Here is a 26,858-nt window from a genome sequence, read left to right on the forward strand (position 1 = left end):
CTTTGTACTCAACCTCTGCAGATTAAAAAGCCCCTATTCTACAGTTAATTTCTCCTTCACTCTTGTCTGGTCTCTGGCTTTCATGTGAATTGATTGAAAATATGGTGCTAAATGCAGCTCTTCCATTTCAGCTAACGCAAATTACGCCAAGTCCCAGTGTGTGAATATAACCTGGTTAGCATGGGGGGGGGTGGGGTATGGCTGGGGGGGTGATACTGTGGAACAAGGGAGGGAAAACAAGAAAGGCTTTTATCCAAACGGAGGCTGTTGGAAGCAGATTTCCTTTTCCTAGCTCTGCTCACTGCTAGTGGGGAAAAATAACTCTGCAAGTTAAGGAAATATAAATTAGAGCGGTGAAGCTGCCTTTTCCACAGCCTGGCGAGATGGGAAGGAAGGAAGGTGCGGGTGCGCAGTTTGTTAGGGATGCAGGTCCCGGCACATTGGGTGCTGCGTTCCCCTGGGGCACCTGGGGAATCGTGTCGGGGAGGGGGATGAACCTCCCAGGGGTCCTGATGGACCCCCTGAGCTCGGGAGCAGCCCTGGGCAGCTGCCTGTGGGCGTGTGTCCGCCGAGAGGAGCAATAAGGACACGTCTCGGGAAGGGTCGAGGTTTGACGCAGTCTCTGTCATCTGCTGCAGCCCAGCACGTGTAGGACGTCCATGGTCCCTCCGTTAACTACAGTTTTCCAACCAGCTGCCCTTTCGGCACTAATACAGCTGTGAAAGCCCTCATGTTTGGGGACAGTCCTCAGTCCAGAGATCATTTTGTCCAACATGATTTTTTCTACTGGAAATGATGGTTTCTCTGTGGCAATTGTAGAATCCCAGACTGGCGGGGGCTGGAAGGGCCCTCTGGAGCTCATCCCATCCCACCCCCTGCGTGAGCAGGCACCCCCAGAGCAGGGGCACAGGGCCGCGTCCAGGCGGGGGGTGAATGTCTCCAGGGAAGGGACCCCACAGCCTCTCTGGGCAGCCTGTGCCCCTGCTCTGGCACCCGCACAGGGAAGGGGTTTGTCCTCACGTTCAGGGGGAACTTCCCGTGTTCCAGCTTGTGCCCGTGGCCCCTTGGCCTGGCGCTGGGCACCGCTGAAAAGAGCCCGGCCCCGTCCTCCTAACACCCACCCCTCAGGTATTTATAGGCATTGATGAGATCCCCCCTCAGCCTTCTCTTCTCCAGGCTGAACATGCCCAGGTCTCTCAGCCTTTCCTCCCAAGGGAGATGCTCCAGCCCCTGATCCCCTTGGCAGCTCTGCGCTGGCCTTGCTCCAGCAGTTCCCTGCCCTTCTTAAATTCCTAAGCTTGCTCTTGGTAAACTGACTAGTGGGGTTAAAGAAATAAAAACCCGGGACATCCCAGCCCAGCTGACACCCACCTGCAATTACTGATCAGATCCCACATATTCACATTTCTTGAAAAGAGAGCTGGCTGCGATCTGACAATATGGGGTCACCGTTAGATCTCTTCGGGGATGCTGCAGGTTCCCAGCCCAGGGTCACATACAAGAGTCATCAGAAAGTGTTAAAAGAAGATATAAAACTGTTCAGCTGAAGTTAAATAGGACTAGAATATGTAGATATTTTTACTGTTGGCTGGATTTTATTGGTAGTTTATTTGAGAAAAGCCACTGATGTTTGTTTTCATCTAAATACATTTTACCAAAAAGCTATATTTAATAGCTTTTCCAAATCAGTAGAAATTCAGAGAACTTTGTATCCACCAAATTCCCTGTCCTATCCCCTTTCCTCTCCCCACCCCTGTAGTATTAATCATACAGGAAAACTGGAATGCAAGGAACCCAGTCTGCAAATCCCAGGGAGATAACCAGGTGGGAAGATCTCCCGACTGACTATAAGTGCGTTATTGTCTTCAGCTTTTCCCTTTAACAGCCCTGTTGCTATGGCTGTAGCACAGAGACCCGAGCTCTCCCTTTAATGATTCATTTCATTCATTGCTCTTGCCCTGTAAAGCCAGGAAGTTTTCCTTCCTCTCCCCTTCGGCACGGCGGGCAGCCTGGCTCCCGGCTCTCCGCAGCTGGAAACCACCCGTCGGCACGTCTACAGCAGTGGCAGTTTGCCCAAAATACGCTCCCTTCCTTGCAGAAGCATGGCTTTTTCGTCAGCTTATCTTCTCTCCTCCTTCCATCGGCAATGCTGACGTGATGCCGTCACCACCCGACTTCCGATGCGTGAAGAAAGTTTGAGGTAGAGGAGCAGAAACGCAGCTTTCCTTCCTACCACCCCAGGAACCACCACTACCTTTTAAAGAGTTTTTGGAAGATGGAGAAAGTTCAAAACAATCTCAAGTGTGATTTCTCATTCACTTTCCCTTTAAAGCGAAGGCTTTCGTAAATAAAAGTAATTCAAATGGCATTATTTCTTTGCTGCTTTATTTGTCTTTTAGGAGACGAAAAGCTCTTTGAGTTGTACAGAAGCTGGTTTGAGGACCCAGCCCTCCTTTACTGAAGACAAAAGAAAACAAACACACAAAAGGCAAAAGGAAAAATTAGCTCAGCAGAAAACCCAGTGCTCTGCTCCTGGCTGGTTCCCCTCCAAGGGAACAGCGGGTGGCCCGAGCCCCTGAAGCCTGGCGATGCCGGCCAGCACCTGCCTGCCCAACGCTTCCAGCTGCCTGCTTTGCCACAGCCGCACATCAGGGATGTCAGGCACAGCCGCCGCCGGCTCAGGGCACGGTTTTACAGGTGTTCAAGGTAACCTGGTTACTTGCCACCCCTGAAAGAAGAGGTTTCCCTTTTCCCTTTCTCCCCCACCTTTTAACCACGCACTCTTGCTGTTCAGCTCCTGCCGGCTCCGGTGCTTGTCGGAGCCTGCTGTGAGCTGATTGAGGTCACTAACCTGCAAAAAAAAAAATACCCAAAAGGAACCCACCCAACAAAGTAAGTGATAGCTTTTCATTAAAACAGCTGAGGAGTCTCCAGCGTGAGCAGAGGGAGGCTCCTCGGGCTGTGGCTAATCTCACTCTGGCAGATGGGAAACCTGCCAGGAAGGTTAAACCAGCTGAAGTTTTAACCAGGTGAAGGGTTGGTGAAACACAGCTCTGAAAGCGAGCGGTGGAAGGGGCAGGTATAGAGGGGAGGGGAGGAGGTGGGGGCCCGCTCTCGCCCACGCTTGAGATTTGATCCTCCACCAAATCCAGCGGGAGGATGCAGGGTAGGTCCCCCCGGGCATCCGGGCGGGCGCCTGGGATCAGGGCAAGAGGAACCCAAAGCTGTCCTGGAAATCCAGGGAGGAGGCAGCGCCCATCGTGGAGGGGATGCTTCTCCCCTCGTTCCGGCCGTTTTCCTCCCCCTGGTGAATTAAGGGATATTAAGCCATGAGATGGGATGAGCTAAGCATCCCCTTCGCTTGCTGACTGGGCTATTTCCACGCCATCGGTTTTAGAGCATGAATTTCTGAGCCCAAGCCCTTCTTAGGGGCTCGCCGTGATCCTCGCTGGTGATAGTGCGTCTGTTTGTTAGGAAAACGTTCCCTTTTCATTTCTGGTGACGGCACGAGGAGCCCTGTGCCCTGAGCACCTGCATTTCGGTGGCAGGGGCAGCAGCTGACCGCGGTCACCGCAGCCTGCCCGCGCGCTTCCAGCTGGAACCACCCCCCCCAGACATTTTGGTGCTTCCAGATAACATTTCCTTGAACATTTGGCATTGCAAAAAGTTTGTTTTCTTATGCTTTGGTCTCTTGGGCTGGCATGCAAATGAATACAAAATACAAGAATTTTCTGCTGATGCAAACCCCCGTTTTCCTGTGGCTTTAGTTGGTGCATCACAGTGGAATAGACACAAAATTGCGATTACAGAAAACCACACGTCTGGACAGGGCACAGATTTGCAAGGCTTACTGTGGAGAGCCTGGAGTGCGAATATCAGCTCTCACAGTGGCATCAGAAGTAGGTCACTGTGACTCTGTCCTTATGCTTGCCTTCCAAACTAATGAACATGGAACTTTTGCTCTTATAGGGTCAAAATGGTAATTTCAAACTTCAGAGCACTTTTTCCATTAAAAAAAACCAAACAAACAAACAAACAACACTTTGCTGAAATAATCCGTACTCACTAACACTTTTGATTCAATGAATTCTCATTTTCAAATGGAAAGAATGGTTATTTAAAAGACTCCTGACCTTCTCTCTCAGGTCCAGACTGTGAATGCTAGTGAGCCTGGATATCAGCTTCCTTCCAGGAATGAAAATCCTCAGAATTTATCAGCTGAAAATATTAAAAAGAAAAATATTTTCAAGACTTGCGACAGGGTTGCAACAGGAATCTCTAACTTCTGCCGTGCAAACATTTTGCGTATTCTGACGACGTAGTGACATGCAGCAAGGGGGACATTTATGGTTTTTAAACTGTACTCAAGTGTATCTCAGATCAGCAGTTCCAGAATAACTCCGTAGAGTCATGCAGAATAAGGGAAGCCACAAGGAGGGAAACAAATAGAAAAGAAAATATGAGTAAAATACAATCTGAGAAAAGACGGAGGGACCAGAAGAGGAAAATAATTAAATGTTGGGAAAAAGCTAGTGTTGCAAAACGGAATTGTAGCAGGGCAAGCTGCATGCAAATACTGGGGTTGGTCAGCTTGCACGTCGAGGCAGCTGAAGAGAAGCAGGGCTGGGTGCCCCGGGTGACCCCGAGAGAGGCGCGTGAGGGCACCAGGCCGGGGGGCAGCGGGGCAGGAGACCCTTTAAGAAGAGCCGAGGGGACCGAGGCCCTTTGCGGCAGCTGGAGAGCGACCTGGCTGGTGCGCAGCCTTTGGCTCTGCCCCAGAGCATCACAGCGGGCTGCGCCCAGGAGCACGGGCGGCTCGGAAAGGCCATGTTTCACACGTGTGCCGTCGTTCTGTTTGACAGCATAATTTAAGTTCCATGAAACCATTAAACAGGTATTCATATGTTGTAAAGCAGACAGAAGTAATGAAATATATTATGCAGAGGGCCATCATTCATCCAATTTATTACGTTACAACGTTCCTCTGATTGAATTACGGTTGTGAAATTACTCTCTGTCCATATATTATCCTATGTTTAATGTATAGGGTACATCTGTTCAGGGTGGGATGATAGACTAGGGACGGTTTATTTCTGCAACTATTCTTCCTGTAACTAAGTCACCCGTTTATCACTTGTGCGATAGCCAACGGGCACATGCTGGGGAAAGAGCACAGGGGGCTTAATCTCTGCGCCCTGCCATCACGGTTCCCCTGAACATGAAAAATTAGTGCTCGCAAAAGGCCCTTGCTGCACATGAGAAGGTAACACAGCTTTTAGCTGCAGCCAGTTCAATCCAGCCAGGTTGGTACTGCAGGAGATTTGAGGCTGTGAGAGAAAACCCCAGCTCGGGCCAAGTGCAACATGGCAAAGTGAGTGAAACTTTTCATGGGCTGGAAAGTTCTGGCAGAGCTCCCAAATATCCGAGTGTTCTGTGTTAGCCCCTGGGCTGCCCTGGTGGTGTCGCCCCTGGGCTGCCCTGGTGGTGTCACCCCCAGCAGTGCCCTGGGGATGTTCTCCATCGTTGGGCACATCCTGCAGTCGTAGCACACCAGGCAGAGCTGTGGCTACCATCCTGTCCCATCTCATCCCATCCCCATCCCGTCCCATCTCATCTCATCCTATCCCTGTCCCATCCCATCTCATCCTATCCCTGTCCCATCTCATTCCCATCCCGTCCCATCTCATCCTATCCCTGTCCCATCCCATCCCCATCCCGTCCCATCTCATCCTATCCCTGTCCCATCCCATCTCATCCTATCCCTGTCCCATCTCATTCCCATCCCGTCCCATCTCATCCTATCCCTGTCCCATCCCATCTCATCCCATCCCGTTCCATCTCATCCCATCCCCATCCTGTCCCATCCCATCTTAACCTACCCCTGTCCCATCCTCCCCCATCCCGTCCCATCCCACCCTGTCCCGTCCCATCCCGTGCCATCCCAGGTATGCACACACCTACCCTGGTGCCCCTGCAGGAGGAGGCAGCGAAAGAACACCCCAAGTACCCAGCCCAGACCGCACCTGGGCAGAAGTAGCAGTAAAGCACCCCAAAATAAAGCCCATGACAATTTACAGAGCTTTCCCCCAGGGAAGAAATAATGCTGTGGAAAGATCTACCTTCCTATTAAAACTCCTGCATGCGGGAAAAGCAGATTTTCTGTCAAAGAAGCATTTAATTAAGCATTTTTTCAGCTAGATCTGCTTTTAATCCCGCAAGTTGTTAATATTGCCGTTCTTGGCCTGCTAATGGCTTTCTGTTACAAAAACCAAAATATTTTACAGATACCATATTCTCAAGTTTCCTGTCATGTAGAGAAGTAAAGCTGTTTTTATAAATAACGGTATGGAGAAACTGATAAACTTCTGAGGACAAAAAAGGAAGATAGGGCTGGGTTTAATTGTTTTTGAGATCAGATTTTTTTGGAAGCGTTTCCGTTGCAACATATAATGGGTTGTTCCAAATCCCTGGTGTTTTATTGACGGCTGCAGGTTGGTTGGGGGTTTGTGTATAGGGCAAATGAACCCAAGTCTCAAAACAGTTGCCAGGGCAGTAACAGAGCTGACAGTGAAACCTCCCTTCCTTATCTCAGCACGCAGTAATAAGTTTTACCACCTGGCATTGATTTAATTTCGAAGGTGCTAATTGTTAGTGGGGAGGGGTGAGTCTGCACATCACCTATATGTGGAGCCACAGCACCGGCTGCAGCCCTGGGAGCTGAGCACCAACCTGTGAACAACTAGGAAATACAGCAGCACTGCAGCTGTACCCCAGCAAGGAACCTCAGCTGGGGGGTTTTAATGAAACAGGTATTCTTTCCTGTAAAGAGTTGCTGCGTTTTGTGATTGAACTAACTGCTGTTAATGTAAAGTACGTGACATTGCCAAATCAGGGGTCTTTGGAGATTTTTCTTTAGCGTGGTCTTTTCTTTTTTGCATGTGCTGTTTCATTGCTAGCTGGTTTGGGAAAGCTCAGTAGATGGTTATGGAACATACGTGCCTTCCAGTCCCTCTTCCCTGCCATGAATTTCATTGTCAGGCTGTAAATGTATTTCGCTTCCTTTGTTGGTATATTACAGCACATCTCTGCTAGAGAGCGTTAGCTAAGAATGTGACATTAAATGGCAGGAGATTTCAGACTGGTTATTTGTTCATTTATTTTTCTGCCCATCTTCTCTGCCTGTTTCTCACCCTTTGCCTGCTTGAGTTGCATTATTACTTCTTGAACCCAAGGAGCTCTAAAATCTAATCTAAGAAAATAAGGCTGAGTTCTCGCAGATCATCTGGTCCATTTGCCCAACAAAAGGCCTGAAAAACTGCATCTCTTTTTTTCTGACAGGTGCTTTTCTTACTTGTTCTTGGGGGAGAAAAAGTTAAAGGAACTTCCATAAGTTCTCAAAAAAAAATCTATTTCAGTGCTTCAGTCTTCCGTTTCTTATATGGCTTTGTCGTAGTATTTAACCTAGGTTTACCTTGCTGCAGTATTTTCTGGTATCCTTTGTCTCACTTACGGCTGACCCCAGGGTCAGTTTGCTTTGCAGAACCACGGAGGGGGTAGGCAGCCCTGGAGGTCACCTCGCCCAGCCCCTGCTCCAGCAGGGCCCCCCTGAGCAGGCGGCCCAGGATCGCGTCCGGATGGGTTTCAATGACTCCAAACCCCCTCTGGGCAGCCTGTGCTTGGGTTTTCTTCCCGGAGTTTATTATGTATGTGAAGACGATCGGCTCGGTTCCCCTCTGTTCTCTCTCTCTGATTCGATAACGCCACTTCATTTGGCCTTTCAGGTTTTTTTGTGTGCCCGTTCATCTGTGGTTCTCATTTGAACAACATCTTCTTTAGAAACGTGGCGTAAGAAAAGAAATCGTGCATCTTACAGGGCTTGCTGTTGGTTGTGCACCCCACCGCTGTTTGCCTTGTGCGTACCAGAATGACGCTGTTGTCTCAGCTTGTAATTGCACGTAGCCCCAAGACCTTTCTCTGTAAACCTCTACCTAGCTACTTCTTCACCTGGGCAGGATTATTGCTTATTGGATTTCATCCTGATTTTTGTTTAAATTCTCTAATATGGTAGAACCGCCTTGAAGTCTAATCTTGTTTCCTAGCATGCCCACGTCCCTTTCCAGTTAGGAGTCACCTGCAAATGGGATAAACATATTCCGCCTCTCATCAGCCAGGCCTTTGCTGATGTTGAGTCACACCAGGCTGCGGGAACCCCCACGGGACCCCACCAGCTCAGTCTTCCCGTTCCTGCTGCTGAGCCTTTCTGATCTGCTTTCTGGGTGACTGTAACCCATCCAGCTTTTACGTGGCTTATCAAGAGCGTGTTTCTCAGCTTTTCTTGCCATGGGAGGGAGCATTAACCAACTCATTAAACCAAGTTCTGTGAGATCTGCTGCTCCCCTCCATCCCCAGCCAGTTCCCCCGTCCCCAGGGGCACGGCATCCACCGTCGGAGAGAGGGGAACAGTGGGGTTGCCGTGAGCCGTTCTGGACAAAATCATTCTTGTTACTTATCTCTCAGAATCTTCTGGGGATTTGCAAAACGTGGCTTGATTATTTGCTCCTGGCAACAGAAGCTACGCGAGAGGCTTTGCATAGGAAGTGGAAGATACGCGACAGTTTGCCCTTGGTAAGTCTCCCAGTCTCATTCTTCCTCCAAAACTCCCCAGCGCTAGCAGCAGGCAGTTCTGAAATTGCTCCAATCCTCTAAGAACTTCAAGAAAATATCGGCAGGCTCAGCTCCTCTGAAACATTAACTTTTCCAACCTGCTCTTTTCTGAGCTATTACCCTTGAGTCAATGACACTAATCGCGTTACGCGGCTGATTGCAATTGTCCTGTTACTGAAGAGTGAAGGAAACGGTAACAAAAATTATTAAACAGTGGTTTTTCAATGTTATTTGCCATAAGCTTTTCTCCCTGTTTATTTGCCACCTTTCTGTTTGCTCTCCTGCTTCCGTAGGTCCGTTCACAGAACGCTTCCTCGGTAGTCCGATTGCCCTGGGTGGGTTTACCTCCAAGTGCCTTGGCTCTCCTGATTTTTTCCCCTGTATGCTCATGCCATTTTCTTCAGTGCCTGCCCTTAGCACCAGTCGAAGCACAGAGAAAGCAGGAACTGGTTCCACCTCGTGCCTGTGAATCACCCGTGGTTCGGGCAGGTGCTACCCTGTCCTTCCTTCGTGCTGGAGGAGCGTGTGTTTATGCCATCAATATCACTCCTTTAAGAAACTGCCATCTCCTAATTGCATTTTCCTCTGGTCCTCCGAGATCACTTGAATGCATCCTGAGATTACTCTCTTCGTCATCATTTTTCAACAGGCTACCTTTTCTATCTTCCTTTTCATGCCTTCTCCCCTGTGGGAAGCAGTCACCTCCAGCAGAGCTTCATCTCCGCTTGCCTTCAGGTGATCCAGCCACTCCCCAGGCACCACAATACCAGGGCTTTTGCAGCAAAAAGACGAGTTGCAGCTCCTTTGTGTTGTCACGTAGAACTCGTCTGAGTGTGACCTTTTCCTGGGATAAAGCTGGACGTTGTGCAGCCAGGCTTAGCAAGCGTGATACAGCACATTAGCATTAATGAAATGGCTTGAGCATATTGCAGAGGGCAGCGGTGAGTGCCCGCCTGCAGTACCCCGTCTGCAGCACGGTTAGTGCTCCCGAAGCACGGCCTGGGAGCCAAAGCTTGTGGTTTCCCAGGAAATGTGCTCAACCAGGAATATTTTCCTTGTTTAGAAGTTTATTGCGACCTGTAGTTAGTAACAAAGCGGCTAACGAGACCCAGGATTTGCTCCCTTCATCCCCGCCCAGGCTGGCCCCGGCTTTCCCCAGGTCTGGGGGGCAGTGGTGCCCTGCCTGGCACCCCCAGTGAAAAACCCAGCATCAGCATTGAAGGCGACTTAATTTACCTCTTCACATAATGCCAGTCCCCGTTTCCAGCTTGAAGTATCTCCAATGGACAAACATCACACAGCTTAGTGTAATTTGACAGGAAATAGGTTAAGGATGCACCTGCCCCATGGCGGCTGGGTGCTGCTGCCCCAGCAGCAGTGGCTTGCTGCTTAAGGAGCCGGCACCCCGAGCTTGGCACCCCCCCTTCCCGCCCCAGGCCGGCACGCTCTCGTTAACGCTCGGTATTAACGATCCAGGGGCCTGAATCCAAGGAGTTATGGGGTTTAGTTTAATTGTCCCTCCTTGCAATCTTACCTGTATTAAGAAAAAAAAAAACCTTAAGTACTTTACTAATAGTTTAGTCTTTTTCATGGGGCTTTTTGCTTCCATTAACTGTTCTGAAGCCACCTGCCTCTGACTGAGCATCGATGCCGGGGACGGCGAGTGAGGGGTAGGGGTGCTTGTGGCTTGGGGGTTTATTAAAGACAAAAAAGGTGGCTATCAGAAAGCATGAAACTGCATTTCCCTATCACAGGTTTCAGAAAATAGTCATTAGGAAAAAAAAATATTTGCATCTCACAGTAAAGTAACAGTAAATGTCACTGTTCTTAAATAGCGCATGTTGCACCTCGCTTGATTTAGCGCCCTTTCCCTAACTGGAACACAAACAGACACTTCTCCAGTCTTCAGCACTATCCAGCGAGAGGAGAAGTGTTAACATTTATTACTCAATAGCAAACATCATTAGCATGACCTTTTTGAGACATTTTAAAGGAAAAATATATATAATGCAGAATCTGGAGATCCTTTCCCTCAGAAATACTCAAGCTTGCAGCTCCCTTTGCATCGCCTCTATCTCACGGGGAAGCAAATACCTTCAGCTGACAAAAGCAGAAGGACTAACTGTGCCCTGATGGCTTTGCATTTCTCAGCGTCTTTATCAGTGCTCGGGAGGATGCAACAGCTCAGGCAGGTGGGCTGGAAAACAACCAGAGGGCTCACAGGTTTTTTGCTGATAACCCCCCCCACACACTATTTCCTATGAATATTATACACCATTGAAGAGCATCCCAGTGCTGGAAACCCTTTGGGATGTCCGTAAATGCTTTGAAGAAGTGACTGCTTCATTCCTGGTTTAGCATCACGTGCAGTCTCGGGCACGTGAGGCAGGGAAGCAGGGTGAAATGAAGGTAAGGGTGTAGTTGGTCCTGAAAGTACGCTTTCAAGGTACGAAAAAGCACGGTCCTGCACTGCGCAGGCTCTTCATCGGGGCCTGAGAAAGCCTTTTGTGGCGCCGCATGGGCACTACAGTGACGCTCCGCGTGCGCCAGGAGGGAGGCTCTAACACCCCGGAGGGGAGTTAGAGGTGCATGGCACCCAGCTCGCGGTTTCAGGAACGCCGCTGCGCTGCCCGTACGCGGCGATACCTTTCCCAGCATTGCCCCGCACCCAGATGAAGCTGTCTGGATGCTGCGTTGTTGTCTGGAAGTAACGAGGAGTGTCACTGGCCCCTTGCCTTTTGCAGCAACGATGGGAGAAGTTTTATCAGCAAAAAGAAATAATTCTTATCTCTGCAGCTTCTCTCTCCTTTCTGTCCTTGGCTCTTCCCTGATGCAGCTTGGGAAAGCAAAAAAAAGAAGGAAGAAAATAAAACAGTGGTTAAACCTGTCCATGCCCTCAGCTAGGTTAGAATTCCTCCATTTGATTAAACCTGGTGATTTTGGAGCACCAACCTGTGTGTACTCAGCTGGGTGTAGCTTGGAGCGACAGAAGAGAGCAGAGGCAAAGCTGCAACCTGATGAGAACAGCTCACCGCAAACTAGCCCAGCCTGTCCGTTTGTTACCAGCAGCTCTTTGCTAGAAATTAAGTGTTTTTTAACAACGCAAGGTAAAATTTTGACTGTCAGATCCCAACGTGTCATAAGCCCAAGTAGTACAGGGGGTTGAAAGTGCTTTATTGGCTGAACTGAGAGCTGCTGGCTGTTCAGACAGTGTTTGCTGGAAGAAAATGTGCGTGTATAGTGTTCTTGTATGTAATACCTGTGTGTGCGTGGTGTGTGTACAGGCACCTCACAAACGAGCAGCGGCAGCGCGGCTGCCTTGCGTCTTTTTCAGAAGGCAGAAGAAGGGATCTGCTGACGCCAGCCCCGGCCCTTGTTTCTCTCGGGAGGAAGGCGATGGGAATATTTCTTTCATGCAGGATGATGGGCCGAGGCTTTCTCCTACCCTACGAAAAACCAACTCCCAGCTGTGGCCGGTGGTTTTCCAGCACGACGCTGTATTTCTTGGTGTGCTGCGTGTTGCCCACGTCCGCAGCGGGTGCGAAGCAGGCGGCAGCGCCACGGCAGCAGGGGAGGCTGTGCCAGTTGGTCCTGCTTCAAAAAATGTTCAAAAAACATGTAGACATGGCACCTGAGGACATGGTTTAGAAGACGTGGGGGTGTTGGGCTGGGGGTTGGATTTTATGATCCTAGAGGTCTTTTCCAACCTTAATGATCCTATGGTTCTGCTATTTTATTGCTGGCAAAAAGTGATGAGTTATGATGAAACGAGGAAGGGATGAAGGACAAGTGCCTGGGGCCAGGCAGAAAAGGTCTGGTCTAGCAAGGTGTGACCTGGACGGGGCTGGTGCATGCACCGCGGCTCAGCCTGGGGCACGGCGCGGGATGCCCCAGCGCCTCTCCTCCCCATTCCCCGCAGCCCTCCATCCCGCAGCGGAGGGTGACCGTGGGCCGGACACGCTCCTGCCGGTGTGGCTGCCGGCATCGCTCCCCAGGCTCGGACAGGGCTGCCGACAGCACTGCAGCCCGGGGCAGCGCTGGTGTGGCAGATGCCTCTGGCCACCGGTGCGTGTAACCCGCAGCTTTCCTCGTCCCTGCTGAGCGAGCACCGCGGAACCGGCCCCCTGCCCGTGGGGCGGCAGCTCCTCCGTCATACCTGCTGATGTCCATCGCACGCGTCCGTGTGTCCACGCACACTTGTACGTGCGTAGTTGCGCTAGGCTTCCCATGGCATTTCCCAACCAATTTTTGTGTGATAAGTATGTGAAGGAGATTTATTTGCTTCAGAACAAAGGAAAACTGGAGATTAGAAGGATGAAAAGTGGGTGGCACCACGTGCGGAGAAAGAATGAGGGAAAAGTAAATTGCAAGAAGGAAAAAGGGAAGCAGGAGAGAAGGAAAATGTTCAGGCGTCCTCTTTAGGTGTCCTGGCAATCCTGAGTTTCTTCCTATAGCCTGTGAGTCCTTCAAGGGGACCTGTACTCTCTGAAAGCACCTTTAATAGAATGACCTTTTTTATATGTTCAGACCTTTATCTTCCCATCTTCATTTTACCTCTAAAAGGTGGCACTCATGATGTAAGAGCTCTTAAATGGAACAAAACCTGCCGCATCCAGTGCGTGCCTGCCTGGCGAAGGAGGAGGCACCGTGGCCATAACACCACGGCGCAGAAGTGCTGGCGCTGTCGAGGGCAGATGCTGGAAGCTGGTGGGGTGGACAACCCCTTCCAGCAGGTTGCAGGATATGCACCTGCTGCCGCGGGGGGTCCCAGCACGCCTGGGGGTCCCAGCACGCCCGTGGTCCCCGCTGCCGTCCCGGTCCTGGCGAGCGCTTCCCGGCTGAGCCTCCCGCTGCTGGCACAGCCCGCGCCCACCCACCTGCCCCGCTGCTCCTCACCCTTCTTCAAAGGGAACGGCGTCTTTGCAAATCGAGCCACAAATAAGCATTTAAATTACCGCTGTAGTATTTTTCTGCACATCAAAAGCCATCAAAAGAGCAACTAGTTGCATCCTAACAGAGAAAGTGATCTGTGGTTGTTTCAGTCCCTACAGCTTTCTGTTCATGGGCAGCTCTCATGAAAAGCTTCTTGTGTGTGTGATGGATCTCCGTAGGGTTGTTAATCGCTGTCAACAGCTCATATCATGAAAAAGCACAGCGCTCTTGGATGCACCATGTAATTCCGGACTGCACACGTTGCCCCCCTGCTGCTTATACCTATATTTATAACAACTCTAATTTTTGCTAGATTCAAAGAGCTTTTTGATCATGTTTTTGCTTTAGCTGTGTGACGCGGTCAAACTGCAGTAGTAGAAAATCTGTTGTAGTGTTCGGCGATTGTCTCCTGTGAAACAACCCAGTTATCTCACAGGGACACTGTTTAACATATATGAAATGGGGCATTTCTCATAGCCCTGCAAAGACTTGTTTTTGGCAGACAAGCTCCATCAAATGCCTTTGCCTAAGTAGCACAGACTTGCGGTAAAACCTTTTAAAAGTATGTTTTTGTGAGAGCTAATAGATTGCTAGCGTTTAATCCTGCCCCGATGGGGACAACAGCATACGTGACGCCTTGTGATTTTTTTTCTTTATATGAGCATAAATATCAAAATGGAATCGGGGTATTCTGTTTGTTTTTATAAGGAAATAAAGAAGTGAAAGGGCAGTAATTTATTAGATAAAAGTTAGTACAGCTGGGCCCACATTAGGGTGATTTTGTACAACTTCCTCAGAAAAACTTGATTAAGCTGATACGTGTTTGAGGCGAAACGCAAACAGGATCTGGGATCTGGGTCGGTCTGGGTAGGATTCTGATCGATAAATAAGCACCGATTCGGTAAAAGTTCATCACAAAACAAAGCAAGACTTTGTTGTGGTGAAGGGAGATGGTTTTGATGGAAGGGCAAGTGGAGAAGCGCTCAGCCAGCTATACTGACAGGTTTTATTAGCGTATGGGATGCTCTTACAAGCACAAGCAGCCGGAGATACAGGAACGGGACAGACGTGTGTGAAGGAGGAAGCTGGCGAGGGCTCGGCTCGCGCCTTGGCTGCGCCGCTTGGCGGCCGCACCTGCCCGGAGCATCTGCAGCTCTCGCCCAGTTCAGATGATCTCAGTGCTGTGGGAGCCTTCCCCGCCTTGTAGAGGCTCCACCTGGAGCTCTTGGGGCCTGTCCTGCACGTGGTTGTGTGGACACTTAGAAAGCAGAAAGAAATCCCCCGCCTGCCCCTGGGGAGGACGTCTCCATCCCTCCCAGTGTGCCCACGGGACGGGCCTGGCTCCCTCCTGCCCCGCTGTCCTCACCACCGCCTGCGGTGACTGACAGCGCCCGGCCAGTTCCTCCAGCTTTCTGCCCTGTTACAGGGTAATAATTTAACCGGCCCACCCTCCAGAAAACCTTCTTTCCACATGTTTCATACACCCAACCTCTCTTTCCCCCAAGGCCAAATCTGAGTATTGCAAAATTACTTATTTCTTTCTAGTAAGGCAAAACCAAACTGTTGTATACAGCAATGGATGGGCTCACGCTGAGGTCTCCCAGGCCTTGAAGCAGAAGCTTATGGGAAGAAAATATCCACAAGCCTTTGCTAAATCAGAAGTGAAGGGGCTTGCTCCCAGCGGATATCAGAGGGGCCTGGCAGAATTAAGCGTGTATAACGCTTGATGTTGCAAATGTCTTACTGAAATCAATTCCTTAGGAAAAGGAAGGTGGAGTATTAAGTCTGAAAAGCAAAATGAGGATAAAATAGGCAAAGGCCTTCATCCATCAGGAATTTTCCATGAAGAAATGACCGTCATGTTATATATTACCTCTTATTTTTCATTTCAGATTGTGTTTTATGATCAGAGTAAACTACTACATATTAGCTGTTTTAGTAACCAGAATAATGGCCCTGTAACTTCAAGATTATGCTAACGACGTCAGTTCAGCGCTTGGCTCTATTTCCCGCTTTGCTACAAAGAGCACGGCAAGGGACTGGGACAGGAAAATGTGGAGTTACACAGAAAAGGTGAAATTGGGAATGCATATTCCTAGCCGTGCGTTAGGGAGCCTAGGTTATGTGCTAAGACGTACAGCTGAGATTGATAAACATGAAAATTACCAGAAGGATTAAAACATCTTCCATGGTGGCCAGATGAACCCAGAGAAAGAACGATGTTAACGCCAATGTTTTTGGGGGATTCATTCTGATGATATTATAAAATTCAGGGCGGGTAGCCCTGCCTCCCGACAGGTACTGTTTGCACTCTCAGCTTGTGCGTCGCATATTTGATTTGGGAACAAGAGCTTTCCTGTGCCCCGTCCCTCCCCTCCGGAGCGCTGTCACTGGACAGCCCTGAGCTGGGGTGGGGGAGAAGGAAGTAGGCGCCTTATCAGGGACCGGCCGTGCGCTGCGGCAGCTATTCCTTAGTTCTTTGAAGCATTTTGAATTTTGTAGCTCAATGAAATCTGCCTGATAAAAATGTAGGGTCTGACTCTTGTTTGCCTTTATCTTCAATGCTACCAACTGCATTTCTTTCTTTCATCTTTATGTCTTCTGCAAAAGTAATGTGCACCTGCTGGTGATGTTAATATTCATATTCCTGTTCTTCCCTCTGATGGAAAGATGTTTCACTAAGTATAAGCCCTTGGCAAAATATAGTTAGAATAGTGAAAAGAAGAAAGTTTGGCTCTTAATTCTTCTGCGTTCCTCATTCAGATATGGTAATTAGACCCTGAAATTTCTCGTCTTTCAGATTTTATAGTTGACCACCTTCTCCTCAAGCTTTTATCCCCCTGCAAGTCATCTGCCCGTACCCCAAATGGCAGTCACTGTCCTTCAGGTCGATAAATCCACCGGAGCTCATCACCAGCCTGCTGCAGGGAGCAGGGACCTCCCAGCACTGTAGCACCTTCCGTCCTGCTCCGCCACAAAGACTGAGAACTCTTACAGGCAGCTGATACAAACCTTCCCCGCTCTCCTGCGAGGGCAGGGCTCGGCAGAGGCCGGCTCCCGCCGTGGTGGTGCCTCCAGGGCAGCCCCCTTCGCCCTGCCAGGGTGCCCTGCCTTGGGTGCGGGCTGCTTCAGGTGGGGCTGCGGGCTCAGCGGGGTTCACCTTAACTGCAACCACTTCCAGATTCCCTATAACTAAACTCATCTCCTACCTTCCCTGGAGGCCAACCACTTCTCCCTTTCATACATCGTATTTCTCTCTCCACCACTGGAAATGCCTCATCTTTGGCCACTGTGTGCAAATGCTTGATATAAGATGCGGGGTCCTCTCTCCGACCTCTGCAGAGGAAGACGTCTGCAAAGCTCTCTAGCTGTTCTCCACTTGCCTTTGGCTTCTGGGGAACGTGGTTGTATGAGGACTGTGCTTCACAAGAATTCAAACGCAAAATCTAAACCCACGTGGATGATAAAGGCACGCCATACGCTAGAGAAAGCGGGAGCCACGTCCTTTGAAATGACATTAATACCTTGAACTATTAGTAGTTAATAGCCAAGCTTTTCTTGCTAGGAAAAAATCTTGCCTATCCTGCCCTACCTTTGGCTTTTTCTGCGTTAAGGACGCCTCTCGCTGATGATTCGTACCTGTCCTGTGGTTAATTAGTTTCCTTTCCTTTCTGCATGTCAGACTGAAGAATTCCGAGATTTCAGAAGAAAATCTTGTTATTTGATCCAGCACTTTTGACTGTGAACTTTCAACTGGAATATCATCTCGCCCCACTTTTTTTATTCAGGTAGTTCATGCCTGCCGCAAGAAGATCCATTTACTCTTTTAAAAATCAAACTCAAATGGTTCTGCATATAACTTTTCTTGACCTTTTTTTTCCTTTTGAGTACTTCCAGGCACATAGTGATGTACTAAAGCTAGATACATATATAAATCATGTCCGTAAGAGTCAGCGATGCTCTAAGTTTTGGGTTTTCTTTTTAACTTCCCTTTTTAAAATCAAGTGGAAACCATATAATTATTACAGTATTTTCCTCCGATAAGTTCCCACAGACGATTTTGTCAAGAGCAGTCAGCTAGCAGGAACATGAATCTTTCCAGCCATCACAACAAACGGTAGCTGTTATCAGCCCGGGACAATTTGAATATAATCTAATAATGGCACCTAAATCCATACTTGTCAGGTGGCCTGACACCAGGATCCCAGGAAATAATGAGCTTGCGAAGGCAGCCGGTGCAGCAGAGCGCTCCTCGTTCTCGCCTCTAATTGCAGCCGGCGCTGGCAGCGAGCGCAGCCTCAGACGTGCTGACCTTTCCCAGCGCCTCCGGAGCTGCTCGGCTTTGAGTGACTGAGCCTTTTGTTTGCCGCGCTCGCTCCGCTCCCTCTGCTTCGTTAGGCAGGCGCTGGGGAGACAGGTTAATAAAAAGGCAAGATTTAGATCAGTCACTATGCAACAGTGCGGAAAACCAAAAATCAATCAGCCGTCCGTTCAGATAATCCCTAACCACGGATTTCATACGCCGCTGGCCTGGGGAAGAGCGCCTGCTCTCCAGCTAATTGCACTGAGGGCGGACGCGTGTTCCCAACGCTGTGAACAAAACTCCATGCCTAGCATCTTATTTATTTCTCTGCTCCCGCCTCACCTTCTGAAGTAGATGATTGGGTGTGGGTAATCACAGCGAGAAACCATGAAATATTACGTGAGACCAGCACCCACCTCGAGACACCAGTTAGAACCAATATATAGTTTATATTGGTTGCACCAGAGTAATATTGAGAATCGGAAGGTGTTTTCCTCTCACTGGCTCAAAAAAGGCTGTGCAGACTCAGTTTGCTCCCTGGCTGTAGCACGGTGGTCTTACAACACTGCTCTAAAATCTCCCAGTACAACTGGTGAGCCAAGCAACACTCACCCCCGGGGTCCCCCTGCCCGTGCTGGCGTGGGCACGAGCCATTTTCAGTGCCGAAAGTTGCCGAGGGCTTTCCTGCTGGGTGTTTTTAAGCTGAAAAAGTGTCACAGTTCGTTAGAAATGGCCCTTGAGCGTGCTGAAAATGAATGCCTCGAGGTGTAGGGTTTTAGTCTCACCGTGGCTCTGCCGCCTAATCAAGAATCAAGCCAAAAACCTGAACTATTTTTTAATATAAACTAGTATGCCCGACACAGATCCCATGGGAAAACAAGCTGTGCCCGATGGATGTGTGTTTATTCCTGTGCTGTGTCCAGGCAGCCCTGGAGCTGATCGTGCCATCGTTTGCTGTAATTCTCGTAGTTTGGTTCATACTGTCCATGCCCACCACTTACCTCGATACTGATGCTGCTGTTATTAATGAAGTGCTTTGCAAGGATGTGGCAGAGACCGGGAAGGTTTTCACCCTTTCTGATGCATATCAGGTGGGATGTACCCTTCCGCTGCGTAAGGCAAAAATAAAGGTCACCGGAAGACTCTGGCATATCTGCAAATGCAATTTGTGAAGCCCCCTCTTTTTGAGATGTATATTCATATCTATCTGAACCTAACATGGTGGTAATGGTTTGGAAGGATCTACCGATCCTCTCACAGGCTCCCTTAAGCACAACTATTTATTGAAAACAAAAAGAAAACGTCGTATCTGCCGTACTTCTACCAGTGAGGAATTAATTAAAATGGGAGGGCCCACCTACAGGAGAATTATGGCTGGGTTATTTCTCAGGACTCTGCTACTAAAACTAAGAAGTGAAACTATTAGAATTATTTAACATTAAATTTGCTGTTCAAAAAACCGTTCAGAAAGCCCACAAAGTCAGGCAGTGACTAATAGACAATTTTAAGACAACTGGGTAACTGAAGTGTGAAAGGCTGAAGTACCCAAAAGGTCAGGTGCCTCAGAGATTTGATTTTTCTATCCGAAGTAAAAATCTTAATGACTAGTTTAATTATATGACATATCATAACACATTGGTTCAGTGAATTCAGGGAAGTTAGGTATTGCTATTTTCCTGGATAAATCATTTGAAAATAAGTTGAATTGTTAAAATAATCATTGACTACTTCAAAAGGTTTCCACCGGTGCTTTCACAGTTCAGTAGAACTAAAATATGAGCTGAAACCTCATTGAGCTACGAGCACTTAATTGGAATATATTTTTGTAAGTTTTGCTTTTTCCTCTCTGATAACTAGACCATGATGGATATGAACAAGCTTTGGAGTTGAAGCTGGTCGCAGGATTAATTGCAAGTGATTTACTCAGCACATTGCAGCCTCTGCTCCTTGCCGTTTGGCAGTGGGCATCGCTACATCCCAGTCATCCTCACCCTTCGGCCCGCGGGTCGCCTGCACAGCGTCGGCGTTTACCCCCCATCGCCGCTTCCCCCTCCTGCGGTGTCTCAGCACCCCAGTCTTGCTCCCCATCCTGCTGGTCGCCGCTGGGAGGCAGGGGGCTTGTCTTAGTCCTCGCACTTCCCCAGGTGAGGGCCAGGGGCAGTTCGAGGGTGTTGCGCAGCTTTTGGAAAGGGTAGTTGAACCAGTCTTTGCTGAGGACGCTACTCTCAGCGGTACTGATCCTCTCGCACGGGGGGCCCATCTTCTGAATAACCTGAATTAACCTGCTGCCTCCTGCTACTGCAGCACCAGAGCGTGTTGAGGTGCTGGTTGGCTTTTCTCCGCCTCCCTATGAGAAAACATTCTCCTTATCATGCAGATGGAAACTTTCATCGTGATAAGGCTAAAGTCCTTGGAGATATTAAGGCTGCTGATTTTAAGGAGATTTCAGCCAGCGCTAGACACCCAAAGACCTTATGCGGAGCTTGGGCTAAGTGATTGCCCCGGGGCCCAGGCAGAACCCACGTCCTGCTGCTTCCATTTCCTTTCCTCAGTCCAGAAAGAGGGATTCTGTGTTAGCACCAGAGGTGTGGCCCCCGCGTAACTAACGTTTAGGAGTCGTTCAGTTCCCCCATTGCCTGGGTGACTGCGTGTAGCTGTAGCTGGTGGAGAATTTCCAAGAACGGTCTCCGCAGGGCGTATGAATAGCACTTAAATGAGTGTTAATAACACAGCTTTAATTTAACTCCTTTCCCCAGTCAGTGGCATACAGAACAAGGGCAGCAATAGGAGGAGTAAGGAATATGTCTAAAAAGCTCTTGAAATCCGGGGGATGAGCACAGCGTAGCCATCAGTACCAGGGATTTTTCACAGCCTCCCCCGAGAGCTGCGGTGGTGTAACTTCTGCTGTGTAGTGTCATTATTCTGCATGGAAATACCAGTCTATTTCTCACTTGAGCAAGCAGGCACAAAGCAGCGCCATCTGACATTATCTATTTGGGCTTTCAAAGTGTCTTCAACCAAGTCCCAGAACACAGAGCGGGAATAAATGGCCATTTGACTGTGGCAAAAGGTTAACGGTAGGGTGTCCGGGGATTTCCACATGGGGGCTGTTGCTGTCTGGCATGCTAATTAACGACGTGGGGAAGGGAGTGATTACTGATGTGGTACATCTGCAGACGACGGAGTTATTTAGATCAGCCAAAGCTGCAATTCTCCGGTCTAAAGGGACCCTAACGAAGCAAGGTGATCAACAAGATGGCAGGAAATAAAACTCAATGTTGTGAGCTACAAGTTATGTAGGACAGAATAATTTGGAAAACTCGTATGTCTGGAACTAACAGCAGCGCCATGAATCATAGGAATACTGTTTGGAAGGGACCGCTGGAGGTCATCCCACCAAAGTCCCACCCTGAAGCACCAGCGCAGGTCAGCCGTGGCTTTGTCTAGATAAGTTTGGCGGTCTCCAGGAATGGAGGCTGCACCACCTCCGGGGGCCTCTTCCACAACCGCCTTCCCTAACGTCTTGCCTAAAGCCTCCCGAATTGCAGCTCGTAGCTGCTGCTCCTGACCCTGCCAAGGAGGGTCTGGCTTTGCAGGCACCCCTCAAGTGGTGGTGGGCTGACCTTAGATGCACAGGCCCCTCATCATGGGTGAGACGCTCTTGGCCCCCGGCCATCCGGGTGGCTGACGGATGAAGTCGCTGTAGTTTCTCTGTATCCTCTTTCTTGTTGACAGCAAAACAGCCTGTCAAACCTAGGTCGATGCATTAAAAAATTGGGCAAAATCAAATTTTTTTTTTTACTAGATCCGGTAGGAACTTTTCACTGGAAATGTTTTGACAGAAACAGCCTTTTTTTATTAATCAATATTTCTACAATGCCTGCCTAGAGTTACACCAGCCATGCGCAGTCAGTCTGTGCAAGCGGTCAGGAGCGGGCGAGGTGCCCCAACGCGTGACGAGTTACGCGTGTTGTCCAAAGTCAACGACTCATTTTGTCTTCAGGAATAAGCGCTGTCCTGCTGCAAACCAGCAACCTCAGCAGCAACAGCCAGCTCTCCCTGGACCCCAGCCCCTCCTCCTGACCACCTAGGCTGCGTAAGAGCTGCCTTGTCCTACTCATGGGCTCTGAATAGGCACGTCGGGGCTGGGAGGTGAGTTTGGCCCGGGCTCACCCAGGAGCTCGAGGCAGGGCGAGGTGCCAGCCAGCCCCATCCCGCCGCCTGCGCCCGGCCAGCCCTGCCGCCCCAGCTGCGGGATCCGCCTTCCCCCCGCCTTACTCGCAGCTCCTTTGGCTGCTAATGAGATTAACGCCCGTGCCGTGGGAGTAAATGATAAGTGATGTAGTTAGAATTAAGAAATTAATATGACTGGGTTTTAAATTGCGTAGGAGTTCTGCGGTGAGTTTAAACGTGATCAGACAGCAGACGCAGCGCGCGGAATATTGATTTTTTTTCTGTATGACAAGTACTATTTTTGTATTCTTGACTGTCAAATAAACAAAACCTACAATACAAATTAAGGGGGCATGTCCAATACATCCTGTGTTTATAAAATAACTGGATTCTACACAGCAGATTAATTATGGATGGCAATTAATTTGAGTTGCTAACAGCTAAAATCATGAATATTTTAGTGGAAGTCCACCTACAGCACCGGCCCTGGAAATTACATCCTACGTTCCAGTGCCTGCTTTTGTTCTGGAAACATTGCCTCCATTTGTGATGGGAAGCAACAACTTATAAACACTGCAATAATCGTACGGCACCACACGCTTTCTGCTTTTCTGTATGCCAGATGAGTCATCCCAGTTATTTTGTATTACAATGTTATCAGGATGGATTTCATGATATGATTATAATGCATGTAAAGCTTAGCAAGGAAATACTATATAAATTTTTAATATAACTTTCTATTCAGTGCTTTTGTTTTGTAGTGCACAGAACCAAATTATTTTAACTAGTTTATGCCAGCATGCTTAGTTGCTGCTTGAGTTAGTTTATCTCCGTCATCCAAAACTCAGCGCGATGAGCAAGCACTTACTACGTAATTTTATTAATATTGTGCCACGTACACACTATGTGAAGATTGCCTATAGTATATAACTGTCTACTTTTCTATTTGAGTTTTTATTTCATCCTGCTGATTGCCAAATAAGACAATATTTTCGTAGAAATTAATAATTTTCCATCATGTGGTTCTTGAAACACAGAAGTGAAACACCAGTCTTCTATCTCATCATGTGTGTTGGAAGGTCAAAGAAGCTTCAGAAAGGTGATTTTTTTTTCCCCAGAAAAACTATACTAGCTCAATGATCAGGGCTTACTGAAATTCTATTTGATATTTATTGAAATCATATTTCTTTGCCATATTTTTTCTATTTTGGTATCCACTTGCAAACTGGAGAACATCAATGCCTGTTTAAGTACGGCTTTGCTAGCGATATCTATGGGAAGAGCTTCCCCTTCCCAGCCCACCGCGCAGTTTTGCTCTCTCTGAGGGCTGTAGTGGACAGACACCCATCCCCCAGGGAGCTTAACCAGCCTGCTGGGAAGATCTAAAAGCGAGGCACTGAACACAATGTCGTAAAGTGCAAAATCATAACGGAAAAATATATGGGGGGCATCCCCGCAGGAAACAGGAGCCGTGTTGCGGTCCCTGCAGCAGAGCTGTAAGGCCATTAGAAACACAGGTGCGGTTGGTTTTGCCTGAACCCGGAGCAGTAGATACTGCTAGAAAGGAAAGAACAGTGACTCTGACATTTTTTTTTCTGTTTCCCTGAGAATTTTCCCCTCGTCATCTGTTAGAAAAAAAAGCATGAGAAGAAACTGCCTAGGTGTGGCGTGGTCTAGCCTGACTAGGTAGTTAATTAAGAGGAGGCTTCTCTCAACAGGGGGAACCCAACGGTATCGGAATAGCAAATGCAACAGACCTTGAGGAGAAGCAGAGAGAAGCTCTCAGCTGGGAAATAATGCGTGTCTGTTCCCAAATACTCTGACAATGTTTGTTCATCCCCACTTGAGCCGAAGTGTTCACACGGGGGTTGAGAAACGGAAGGGAGAAGGAGCGCTGATGGAGGGGGGGATTTTCCCTAAGGGCAGGAGGCTTCCCCGGAGGGATGCAGCTGGGGCAAAGAGGATTTGGGAAAGTCCACAGGAGCAGGCTGAGGTTTATGGAAGGAAGGGGGGAGGTGTTTTTGCAGGTCTACCTTTTGGGTTGAGCGAGCACATCACGTGAGTTCACCTATTCCTGCTTTTTTTAGAAGGGACCAGTCATTTAAATCACCTGCTCTTGAGGAGTTGCAGAGGGGAAAAAATCTCAAGGTACTAAACTGAGTTGGGCTTGTTGGGAAGAGTCAGGGAGAGATAGTCTTAAAAGGCCATAATGCGTTTTATTCATATAGGGAAAGGAGACAATAGTGAAATCCATCTCCAAAGGGATGCGGTCAGGCGGTCAGGTGGGGGTGGGAGGCGTTCATAGTGGGGATGGGGAGAGGACGAGCACTGGAGGTAAGCCCCAGGGGCAGCAGCCGACAGAGAACTGGGAGGAGGCTGGAGCAGTAGATCTTCAGTGGGTGATGCGCGGCAGGAGCGGCTGCAGTAAGGCTGGCTGCAGGCTGGGCAGGACACAAACGGAGAGCGAGCTTTGGTGTGCTTCGGACGCCGCGGTAAGACTCCTGAAGATTAGAAAACAGCTGCAGTGGTAAAGACTTCAGGGTTATTTTTACAGCCAACTGGCCAAGGTGGAGACATCTGTAGGTGTCCTACACTGAGAAGGACAAAGATAATTGCAAAGTTGCAGCCACGCAGCTCTGTCCTTCGGAGTCTGCAGCTCTGTGTCCTCCACGATCAAGCAGGCTGGCACGATTAACTCGGCGTTAATCACACCCCTTCTCCATGCTCATGGAGGACTTACCGGGGAAGGGGAAAAGTGCAGCTCATGAATATTTATGGTTGGTATTTACACAGGCAGCGCCTGGTTGCGGAAACACAAAAGCATAAAATAGTTTAAGAGGCTGCTTTATTCTTGGACTCAATGCTGTTACTTGACAAGTCTTCTTCCATAAAAATGCAGACACAAGAAGTAATAAAAATACTAAGAGTAAAGGTCAGACTGACTGCTCCTGTGTACGTCAAAAGACTGACATTCTAGAGAGGACATATAAAGTCTCCCGTGTTTGGTTTCCAGCCCTGTCCGTAAGGGACCGAGGAAGGATAGGAAGAGCTGCAAGTCTTTTCTGTGGCACATAAAGAAGTGCCCAGAAATGTGGTCACAGCTGTGCCACTCTCAGGTTTTGATTGTTTTTCAGGGAGGACTTTTCCAGAAAAGTGAGAAATTAATGGTTTGGTATCACAAGGAACAAGTCAGGCACACCTAAGGTACTGTTAATCCGGATTTTAAAAAGGAAGCCTGCTTTGTTAACACTAATTTAATTCAGATTCTGAACACTTATCTGAGAAGAAAAGCTTTCCTTGGGAAAGATTCGCATGCCCAACTCTTTCAGCTGCAGAATAAGAGAGCTTCTTTTTAGATTTTCCGGTTAAAGCAGATTAGATGAGACTTAATATTCTTGATTTATTTGTTTACGTATTTATTTGCTTTTTAAACCTAAGGGTAAAAAACATGAGCAGATTTTAAGTTCTTTCATCTCCAGCAACAGTAATTTCATTTTAAACCTTGCTTATATAACCCAAAGCAGCAAAATTGTGATTCCCTTTTCCATTTAAATAGCCTTCAGTATTTATTGCGTGGAGCTGAAAAACTCGATCTTGCGGCTTGACACACGGCAGATCAATTACAAAGCCAGAAGGAACTTTTGCTTGATACCAGCCATAAAGCTTCCCTGAATTAATTTCTATTTTAACTAGAGGATATCTCTTAATAAAAAAGTCAAGTTTTGATTTTTGGATTACCATTGACATTGACTCTAAACAATACTCATAGGTTTTAAGGTGACAAATACAATCTAAAAAAAATAAAAAGAAAAAAGGGAGTCTTCTTCCTTTCCTCTTGAAGCCAAGGTGTCCGAACGCTGCCAGCAAGCCCTGTTCAGCCTTCCCCTCCTCAGCCTGAGCGTAGGAGCTCCCTACATGGCCCTGGGGACCCTTTCCACTATATGGATGTCCTTCCTGACTTACAAGCAGAGCGGAGGACCCGATACCCTGCAGCAGAGAGGAATGCAGAAGCCTCCCTCTCAGCTCTCTGTTTATCTCTCTCTGTACTCAGAATTTTCATCAGCTTTTGTGGCCGAGGTGTTGGTTGGAAGCCGATGTTGATGTTCACCTGCCAAGGGCCCAAGTCACGCTTGGAGCCACGGTGCTCACAGTAAAACCCTCCACCTCCAGAAGTGGCCTCAGTCCTTCACTCTTGAACCTGGGGTGTTAAAATTGGCTTTTACAATTGACCTTACCTTTAGGTTAGTGATTTGCGTATGCCAAGCTGACCAACAAGGTGGAGAACTCCGTTGTCCCCCCATCCCCATCGGCACCCCCACAGTCTCTGGGCCATCTGCAGGCTTTATACAACATGGCTTTATGTTTCTTCCCAGGCCATTGATTGAAATGCTTCATAACCTGGGCTGAAGACCGGTTCTTTGGTACCCTATTAGTGATGCACCAGCACACGGACCCCAAAGCCACAGTGCCACTGAGACCCATCAGCCAGTTTTAAATGCACCTAAACTGTGCCGTGCTGCAGAGCTGTCCTGCTGTCGTACTGAAACGCTGTACTGTGGGAATCGGGAAAGCACCGTTTTGTTTCTTACAGTAAAAATCCAACTGATGGGGTTAATCTTCCCTGCAGGCAAAGCCTGTGCTGGAGGTAGGGAGGCCTCCGGTTTCAATTGTGTCCCTTTGTAGTTAAGATAAAGAGTGGTCGTGAGGGCCTGGAAGAAATGAGGACTAAAGTCTGCAAGGAAGACAGAGCCTCTGTGTGTTTTGGCTTATTTTCAGGAAAATAAGT

General features: G+C 48.6%; 1 long non-coding RNA gene across 2 annotated transcripts in view; it reads left to right on the top strand.

Annotated features, from left to right (window-relative positions):
* LOC142062246 (uncharacterized) overlaps nt 1–26,858 on the top strand; it is a 60,941-nt gene that overhangs the window by 24,465 nt on the left and 9,618 nt on the right. Inside the window, exons 2-3 of one of the 2 annotated variants that reach the window (XR_012662410.1) lie at nt 2,400–2,706; nt 26,446–26,717. This is a non-coding gene — a long non-coding RNA (uncharacterized LOC142062246). The remainder of the gene's footprint in view (nt 1–2,399; nt 2,707–26,445; nt 26,718–26,858) is intronic. The other variant, XR_012662409.1, reaches the window with a different exon arrangement.

This window comes from Phalacrocorax aristotelis, chromosome 9, assembly GCF_949628215.1.
Source record: "Phalacrocorax aristotelis chromosome 9, bGulAri2.1, whole genome shotgun sequence".
Taxonomy (NCBI): domain Eukaryota; kingdom Metazoa; phylum Chordata; class Aves; order Suliformes; family Phalacrocoracidae; genus Phalacrocorax; species Phalacrocorax aristotelis.